The 9,774-nt window shown below is 29.2% G+C and overlaps 1 long non-coding RNA gene across 1 annotated transcript; it reads left to right on the top strand.

Moving 5' to 3' along the window:
- The first annotated feature begins 7,883 nt into the window (after window positions 1–7,883).
- Window positions 7,884–9,431, top strand: LOC107866442. The gene is made up of 2 exons (XR_001672942.2): window positions 7,884–8,510; window positions 9,135–9,431. It is a non-coding gene; the product is annotated as an uncharacterized LOC107866442 (long non-coding RNA).
- The last annotated feature ends 343 nt before the right edge of the window (window positions 9,432–9,774 follow it).

The following is a 9,774-nucleotide window of genomic DNA, read 5'->3' as shown; positions in this document are numbered from 1 at the left end:
TGTTTTTGAGACATTTATTTAGACTCCAGTTTTATAATTTTTAAGATGTTGCTATATGGTGACTTTCAGGTTCTTAGAGCAACGTAATCAATAGTTAATTCCACACTTTTTTCACTTGTGAATTATGGATAGGTAATATTTGTTTTAGATGAGTTTATTATTTATTTTTGTTTAAAAATGGCTAGATGATTAGATTGGTAACTGGGTTAATTGATTTTTCCATCGAAGAATTAATATGGGTGCCGCTCACGATCATTTGAAGCGTGATAATTATATATTGATCTAATTAGATAGAATTCAAATATTTCAGGACTATATAAAAAAGAGCAGTACAAATTCGAACTTTATAGTTAAATATTTATGCTCTTAAAAGTTTATAATCGTTTTTTTTTCTTTTAACTCTCTAAAATTGAACAAGTGAATTCTTTGTTTCCTCATGTTAATAACTTCTTTTTTTAATGTAATCGCCGGTAACATTATATTTAAAAAGTTTCCTAACGTAATTATATTTATTTAATTTAAAGTAGACAATCTTACGAGAGACATTTGGCCGTTGCTATGAAAGGAGAAGTTGAATGAGACAATCCTAATTAGTTGTCTCGAATAATTAAAGAAACAAAAGTGACAAAAGAGAGTGAATCTTGTTCATAAAGCTATAGACAACTTTAAAAAAAATAAACAGTCAGTTGTCTTAGATTAAGTTTCATATACCCGTAAGATAACTGAGTTGGTGTAGCAGGTGATATCTCATAAATTCCAAGATCAATTCTGATTGCCAACACCTTCTCAATTCAGGTTGTCGAATGAACACAACTAGTGTTGTTCACATCTCTTATATAGTTCGTAAGCTATTTCAGATAAGCAGATTTACTCGGTGCACATCCGAAAAATAACTTCTATAGGTTTCTTGTGGATTCCAAGGAAAAAGTTCCAAATAAAAGAAAGATGTTATGTTAAATCTTAGTACTAATTAGTCAAGCTAATTAATTATGAACCTTTTTTTAACAAACAAAGGTAATGGGAGTATCTTTTTGCGTGCGATTAGACACCACAATCACGTTTCAATGAATTAATTGAAATATTTAACAGGGAATTAGACAGTTTATGACTTGTGATTTTGTTGTGTCGTTTTACAATCATAGTCCATATGTAACAAACATCATGTGAAGTTTGGTTTTTCTAATTTCTATCAATAATTAGATTTGATAATATTGGTTGGAATCTCATGTTAAAATCTTTATAAATGCCTAGATACATTGATAATTTGATATATTGGATATACTAGTACTTATGTAGGTACGTTTTATGCATGTGTATCTTACATTAACTACGTATTACAAAATCAATGAAGATAAAATAATAAAAGATATGTACAAAATATGATACATCACTATACTTTAGATGGATTATTATGTACGATTGCATGTTGGTAACTGTAGTGGGCAAAAATAGCACGTGACATACTAAACGTATACCTCAAATTATTTGCTTCCCTTTGTTATTTGTCCTTTCAATTACTTTATTTTTGTTTTACTTATTATTGGTGCATTAACCAAATCTTGACTTAAATAGTAACTATGAAGTATGAAGCATATTCATTCTGATTATTATTTTGTTTAAAGTGGAATATATTTGCAAACGATTCTTTCCTTAGTAGTATATACATTTTAGTTTCTGGTACGCGCATTAAAAAAAAATTTAAAAAAAATAAAAATTGAATTGCACTATATATATATATATATATGAAAGAGTATACAATAATGATGTATTTGATAAAACTGTTCATTCCTTCATATATACATTTCAATTTCTAGTACATGTATTAAAGATTTTTTTCTTTATTCTTTTTGTTTGTTAAATTTTACATCGTAGCATAAAAGAAAAGGAATTAACAGTATTGTTCTGCTTTCTTAGTACTTTCATCCAACTCTTTTTTTATTTTTTCATAAATAATTTCTTCCTACCTATCAATTTGCAAAGTGAATTTGGAAATTCAAAAAGGGGAAAAAAAAAAAAACGAAAGAACATGGAAAAGATATAGATAGGGATTAATTAGCTCCCATAATAATAGTGAGATTTATGTTGTTCATACATTTGTAAATGGATTTGGACCATTCGAACGAATGCAGAAAATCAAACAAATTTGAACTGGGCCTTAGATTTAGCCTTATGCAAAATCCATGGGTTAACAGTGCCAATTAATGATTTGATATTGGATGTCTCAATTTTAAAACGAATCTTAACATTTTTAGCCAGTCGACTAAAAACTTTTAATCCGCTTAGCGCTAGGAATTTGTAGTCATCAGAAGCACATAATCAGTATATAACAATGTAGTTTAATATATATATATATATACACTAATTATACACTACATACAAACTAAAATCTATAAAAATAAATAAAAATTAGAGTTATAATTTGTGACTGATTTGTTATTAGAAAAAAAGAAATACTATAACGGTACCTCAATTATTGATAAATTTTAACGTGGGTACTCGTGATATACAACTAAGTACCTTTATAGTTTCAATTAATTGAGTTTTGTCAATAAATTGTCACAAGCTAACATGATTTTAAACTTAAAAATATTAGTAAATGTACTCAGATTCTGTTCTCTTAGCATAAAATATGATATTTCTATTTCTAACTATTAAACTTTCCTTACCCTTCTAAAAAATAATTGTTAGTGGAAGGACCCAAATTTCGGTACCTTTATTTATTGAATTCAATATAGACATCATTCATGAGAATAATCATAAGAACTTGCTAATAACTAAAGAACCAAAAGCCCAACTACCTCTAGAGTATTATTGTCAAGGAAACAATAGTTTGGAAGTCATTACATTGGACCATTCTTCTATATTATTAAAGTTAAACTATTTGGGTTTAATTTCATTTGCTGATTTTTTTATAACAATTATTAAGTGCAAATTGAAGAGATACCAAAGGCAAAAAGACTTGGTGGATTTGGAGCTTAGTGTATATAAAGAGGGTGGAAAGTAACACTGGGCCCAATAAGTTAATCCAACACAAGTGTTGTTTGTGCTCAGATTTGAGAAAATTAGCAAAGAGTGTAATTACTTTTAAAAGGTTGGTATTTATGTTATTTATAATTCACAAAACGTAGCAGCATTTTGGATGTCATGTTTATCAATATATATCGGTGTATATATTATATACACAGGTGATACGCTTTATCCTTTTTTTTGTTTTTTGCTTTTGCATTCGGTGTTCGATATTCTCATTGGAGCTCCGATTAAATCGAATCGCGCACTGCAAGGTCCATTCTGGGGATGTTTCTCCCAATAGGATTTTGTTAATACTTAGGGCTTGAACCCTAAACCTCTGATTGAGATTGGAATAGTCCCATCACTATATTACACAACCCATGTTGGTCGCGTGATGCACATTATCACAATGGCGTTTTGAAGGTTGATTTAAGCTCTCAATTTTGACTCCATATCAATTTAAACCATCTTCAATCTCACTCAAATGTTGTACATAGCAAAAATATTAAATATGAAAAGGGTCAAAAATATTCCTGGACTATTCGAAATGGAGCAAAAATATTCTCCCGTTAGTTTTTTTAGCTCAAAAATTTCTCTCCGATAAATTTGACTTAAAAATATCCCTCTGTAACGGAATAGTGCCAAGCACGCCACGTGGACAAAATAAAGCCACATGGCTAGTCCACGTGAAAAATCACTTCATTTATCTGTCCATTTTTTCTCCATTTAAAATCCGACCATCAAACTCAATTTTTATGTCCGATTTGATCAAAGTAAGCAACAACAATTATGCTCTTAAGAATTAAAGGAAAAAAATTCCAAGAACAAAAGAGCACAAAAAAAAAAAAAGCTTTCTTTTGAACAAACCAACCTCAAAATAAGCAACAACGCTTGAAATTGAAATGGATAAATCAGTATCCTTGTTTAACATAACTTATGCTCTTAAAAAATAGAGAAATTTTCAAGAATAAAAAGAGTGCAAAATAACATTCTTTAAATAATGAAATCTCATTGAAGTAAGCAGATATTCAATACACATGATTCAGTAATAGAAATAAAAATAAAAAAGAATAGACGGATTTTAAGTTTCTACAATAAAAGGGTGCTCAACTATGGGGTCTTGGAGGAGTACTAAGGAAGTGACATAGGCACATTCGTGAAATTGATCTTAAAAATTGTAATAAAAGAGTTTGATGCTTTTTCCCTTGTTGGTTCTTCAGAAACTAACACTACTAGAGCAATAAACTTTTATGGCAAATATTAATTCAATACGGTTATCCACATTTACAATAAAATTCAATAAAATTCCTAATTTCTCTTTCAACAATAAAACCTCATTAAAGTAACTAGTAACCTTAGAAGTGAAATGGGCAATTTAGTATCCTTGATTCAATCAAGTTATGATCTTATGAATTACAAAAACCCAAGAATAAATAAACTTCTTTTGAATAACGAAACTTCATCAAAGCAAGCATCAACACTTAGAAATGAAATGAAGAATTCAATATAGACATGATTCAAGAAAGATAGGTGCACTAAAGCAAGGGTTGACCATTCAAATTGGACATGAAAATTGAGCTTGATGATCGGGTTTTAAATGAACAAAAAATATGATGATAAATGGGGTGATATTTCACGTGGACTAGCCGTATGGCCTTTTTTGTTCACATGGCGTGCTTGGTGTCATTCCTTAGAGAGAGGAATATTTTAAGCTAAAAAACTAACAGATGATATTTTTGCTCCGTCTCAAATAATTTAAAAATATTTTTGTCCTTTTTCCTATTAAATATGATTATACATTAAAAATAAAAATGGGTGGGGTGGCGAGAGAGGGAGGGGGGGGGGGGGGTAATTTGAGACAACTCCCTCCAAATTTGTGTTTGTATCACTAAAGGGCGTTTGACCATGATTTATTGTGAAAATTGTAAATTAGTTATGTTTTTAAAGTGGAAAATGTTAGTTTAAGATTTGAAATTTCGTTTGGCGACGAATATAAATTGAAGTTGTTTTTGAATTTTTGTGAGTAATTTAGAGTAAAAATACTGAAAGCATTTCTTTTTATTTTTTCAAATTCTTGAAAGTTCCGAAATTATGAAATTTTTTAAAATTTTATGTTAAAACATATTTTTCAGAGTTCAACTAGGGAAAAAAATAGTTCACTTAAATGATAAAGTTGGCATAATACATAAATGTGACCTTTAACTTGACTTCAACTTTTATCTGTATTCTCCAATTTTAAATGTGCACAAATAGATCCTTAAACTTGTATAACATTGAACAAGTAGGCAAATACATCCTATGTGGCGTCCTATGTGGCCAATTCATGTCCTGCATGATGTCCCTACGTGTATTATGCCACATATGACATGTATGTTTACTTATTTAACTTTATAGAAGTTTGAGTATGTACTTGTGCACATCTAAAATTGAAGGTTATAGATATAAATTTTAACCAAATTAAAAAGTATGTTTATGTATTATGCCCCGCTTTACATAGTTTGAATTTACCCTTTTGTAAAGGCCAGTGCCGGCTCCATGGTGAAGCAAGTAAGGCACTTGCTTTAGGCCTCCAAATTTTAGTGGCCTCATTTTTTTAGAAACAGTAGATAGATGTTTGGACGTAAAAGAAATGTGAAATTTAGAAAAAAAAATATTTATTTCCAAATTAAAAATGATATATGAAAATTGGAGTTTGTTTGGATATGGATAGAAATTAAATTTATTTTTTAATTTTGTGAGTGATTTGAAGTGTGAATAGTTTTTTTTTGAAGTTTTTCAAAGTCATGAAACATTGTAGCAGTTTTAAGTTCAATATTTATTTGAAATTATTAGATGACAAGAATTTGTAATAATATTGTCTTAACTTTGAATTTTTCTTAAAATATAATATCTATGATATTGTCTATTTTAGACTTATTTTCAAAATTAAAAGTGTTAAGAGAAAGTAGTATAAATGAAAAAATAATACTCTAATCAACATATTCAAGGAAATAAAGAAATATTTCTATAATTAGTTCATTTTTATTCTATTATTTTTATAAAATAATATTAGCAGTTCCTGTAGCAATTGTCTCAATAGAAATATGTTTTTAAAAATTTAAATTAAAAAATCTTACCTAAGATCAACAATTCTAAAGATAGATTAAATGAGTTTACTATAATATCATTTCAAAAAAGAATTATTAAAAGAAATAAAAAATAAGAAAACTATTATTAATTTTGCATGTAAAAAATGCTAGAAAAATAGACTTTTTCAAGAAAAAAACTATTTTTAAATTTTAAGACCTTCAAATAATTTTCGGCTTTAGGCCACTAAAATATTTGAACCGCCCCTATATTTCATGGCCAAACACCCATTTAGTACCTATATAATTTGACATATTTCACTTACCACCATTATTTTGATTTTCAGGTAGTAACTTCCTTGAATGATAGGCCTTTATCATTTTTCTTTTGAAAAAAATTTGCACCTCAGATAATTTAGGACACGGGGAGAATTATTGTACCGTTTAGCCTCCTAATTATTTTTTTTAAGTATGTGTTTGACAATGTAATTTGGAACTCAAATTTGAAACTTTTATTTCAAATCAATATTTATTTATGATATTTGCATAAAAAATTAACTTTAGTTTGATGTTTTGATTATAAATCTCAAATCCTAATAAAGGTTTTCAATTCCACTTTTATAATGACCTATAAATTTTGTATTTTTGCAAAAATATCTCACAATTTTTAAATTTTTCCAAAAATAAAACATGCTCGATACGGAAAAAATTATACGTATCATGTCGGAAGATTATAATAAAGAAAACTAGTTATTACCTTGTTAATTCATTGGAGAGTGAATCTTTACAAAATTGTGTGGATTTAAAGATTTGTCATAACATTTAATCACAAACATTTATTTATAAAAAGAAACATTAAGATACACAATTTGTTAATGTGGCGCCTTAGAATATTTCGATACCTTATTTATAAACTATGATTTGCTCATTTGATAAGCTGAGAAAGTTTTAATACTTACTTTTTACAAAATTGCGATTTTCACATCTATAAGGTCAAAAAGTTACAACTTTTAAAATCCAAATTACACGTCCAAATAAAATTAAATTTCAATTTCAATTCCAAATTAATCATGACAAACGGACCCTTAGATATAGAAAACTTTCCATTTTCTTCCTCTCTTTTAATTTCTTGTCTTAACCAATGAAGGGGAAGAAAAGTACATTTCACTTGCCCCTTTTTCTTCCATCTTTCCTTTATTTCATTTTCTTCTAATTTGTAAACACAGCCTAAATTTTTGTTTCTTTATCATTAATTAGTTATGTCAGATACACGTATCATCCCAGTTTACCATGAAAACTATAAACAACAAAACAGTATCCTTTTGTTAATTAATTCGTTTGTTCCCTTCAATAACTCTTTGATTAAGCCATTAACAAGTCTTTTAATTAATGAAACAAAACTTTCTAGTCATCAAAACTAATGGAGCAAGTGGACCAATAGAAGCTCAAAACTTGAAGTAGACTCTTGTAAACAACTACTTCCTTACAATGCAATGGAGGGACCCCTCTAAAATAATGTTTCTCTTAACTTAAAAAATTATTATTTCATTATTACCAAGTCCTAGAGCAGCAAATGTGTTGTGCTTGCAAGTATTTGCTTCTTTTTTTCTATTAGCATACTCCAAAATAGTTTCTTAAACCATCATTAGTATGTCGTGGTGTAACAAATCTGCAACTTCCATGAAATATATATTCAACATTATATGTGCTTGCAAGTATTAGCATTTTTCCTTTTACATAGTAGTAGTTAACATGCAAGAGAGAAAATTCAAATGTAATTTCTTAATCAACCATAAAAATGGACCTTATGCTAATATGATAAAAAGGTACTAAGATAAAAATCAATATATACACATATTGGTTAGTGTTTGATGGGCTAGTATTAATTAGAGAAGTTGAGATTTGTCATCTTAAAACACAATAGAAGCATAAATTTTCTGAGGACAGAGATTACTCTATTAAAGTCTGTTTTTTGGTGTCTCAAATTCTTCAATTTTCTAACAATACGTGGCTTGAGGAATAAGGGATGTCAATGAAGGGGAAAAAAGGAGACAATAAAGAAGAGGGGTCATACAAAGTGTGAAAAGTACAAGTGATTGGTAGAGTGGCAACTTCTACTACAAGGAGAGAAGTATGATAGAGACATAACACCAAGTGAAAAAAAATTGTGAAAGTAATGAAATGAAATGAATAAATGATTTGTCTACAAGAAAAAATGCAAATGTTTATAAGGATAGTGACCCAAACTTCACCCTTTGTCTAAGCAAACTAAGACCCCCTTTCTCTTAGTGTGTGTCTCTCTTATTTCCTACCCCTCATTCATTTTTACCTACCATGAACTTCATCTACACCCTCTTTTCCTCATGGGGTGGCTTCAATCCCTCTTCTCTCCATTGAAGAAGCTTTGGTTTCGTCTTCACTCTGCTCCTAAAAAGAGTATGTTCTCCATTACTTTTAGTTAATTCTCTTCGCTTTTATGTAGTAAAGTTTTCTTTGTCCAAAGTTTTGTATGTACACTTAGATAGCTAGCTCACATTAGTAATGAGTGATCCAGAATCTAGACATTGTGAGTTTTGGGATGTGTTAGCTCCATCTGTACTTATTTTTTGCACGTATATATATGGTTCAGCCTAGAAACATTAATTTTGTCGACTCAGGACCTCATTGTTCGATCAGCCCCATCTATAGAATCAACATTTCCATCTTGAATCAAGATCAAGCCTGTTTTTTAATCAGAATAGTGTTTGGGGAAGAGCCAGAAAAATAAGAAGTTAATTAGCAGTAGCCCTTTAATTGCTTAGGGGAATCGGTCTTCTTAAATCGAAGCTTTTCCTATTCTTTTATTAACTGATTTATGTATTGGATTTTATTCACCTCACAGTTGAGAATTAATGATGAGTTGATTCCTTTGCATCCCTATATGTTTTCTTTTACTAAACTCTAGTCTTGCTCAAGAGAAATGTGAACTTCCATTTGTATATTCTACTCATCTATTGATCAACAAAACAAAAAAGTAATGTTTTGCTTGTACTAAACTTTAACTTATTCTTGATTTTTCAGGAAGAGGGATATATATACTCTACGAGGATGTTAAATCTTGCCCTTGTGAAGATGTTCAAGTGCTTTGGTCCATATTAGTGGAGTCTCATCCACATCCTTTGCCACCACGAAAATGAGGGTCATTACATGAGCACAAAAAAAAAAAAAAAAAAAAAAAAGATATACAGTCACATGTACATGTATCACACCACTTTTGTCCCAACATAGCTTTTCTTTTTCTTTTCTTCTTTGTATTTGTTTCAAGTTTCCAATCTTTTATGAGTGAGGTCCATCTGAGAAGTCTTTAAATTATTGAAACTTATGTCTTTCTCTTGTTTTGAGTTGTACATTCTTCACAATGTGGTAAATATTTATAAGTAATAATTTTTATGGGGGTTGAGCTAAGGAAGGAGAAGAACTGTACATAATGGAATTGCAATACTAGACGCTCGTAAATTGATGGCATTACTAAGAGGATCAAAAGTATCAAATCAAGAGGATAGAAAAGTTATTTAAAAGTAAAATCTCATTATCTTAATTTTAATCTGTTGTCTTGTCAGTTTCAACAGTTGATGAGTTAATTGATAAGGTCTTCAAAACATGGAGAAATTAATAAAGTTGACTTAAGGGCTAAAGTAAGGATGTTAGATTGAGATGTGAT

This window comes from Capsicum annuum, chromosome 3, assembly GCF_002878395.1.
Source record: "Capsicum annuum cultivar UCD-10X-F1 chromosome 3, UCD10Xv1.1, whole genome shotgun sequence".
NCBI classification, from domain to species: domain Eukaryota; kingdom Viridiplantae; phylum Streptophyta; class Magnoliopsida; order Solanales; family Solanaceae; genus Capsicum; species Capsicum annuum.
The sequence above is the reverse complement of the archived record's forward strand: the minus strand, read 5'-3'. Positions and strand labels throughout refer to the sequence as shown.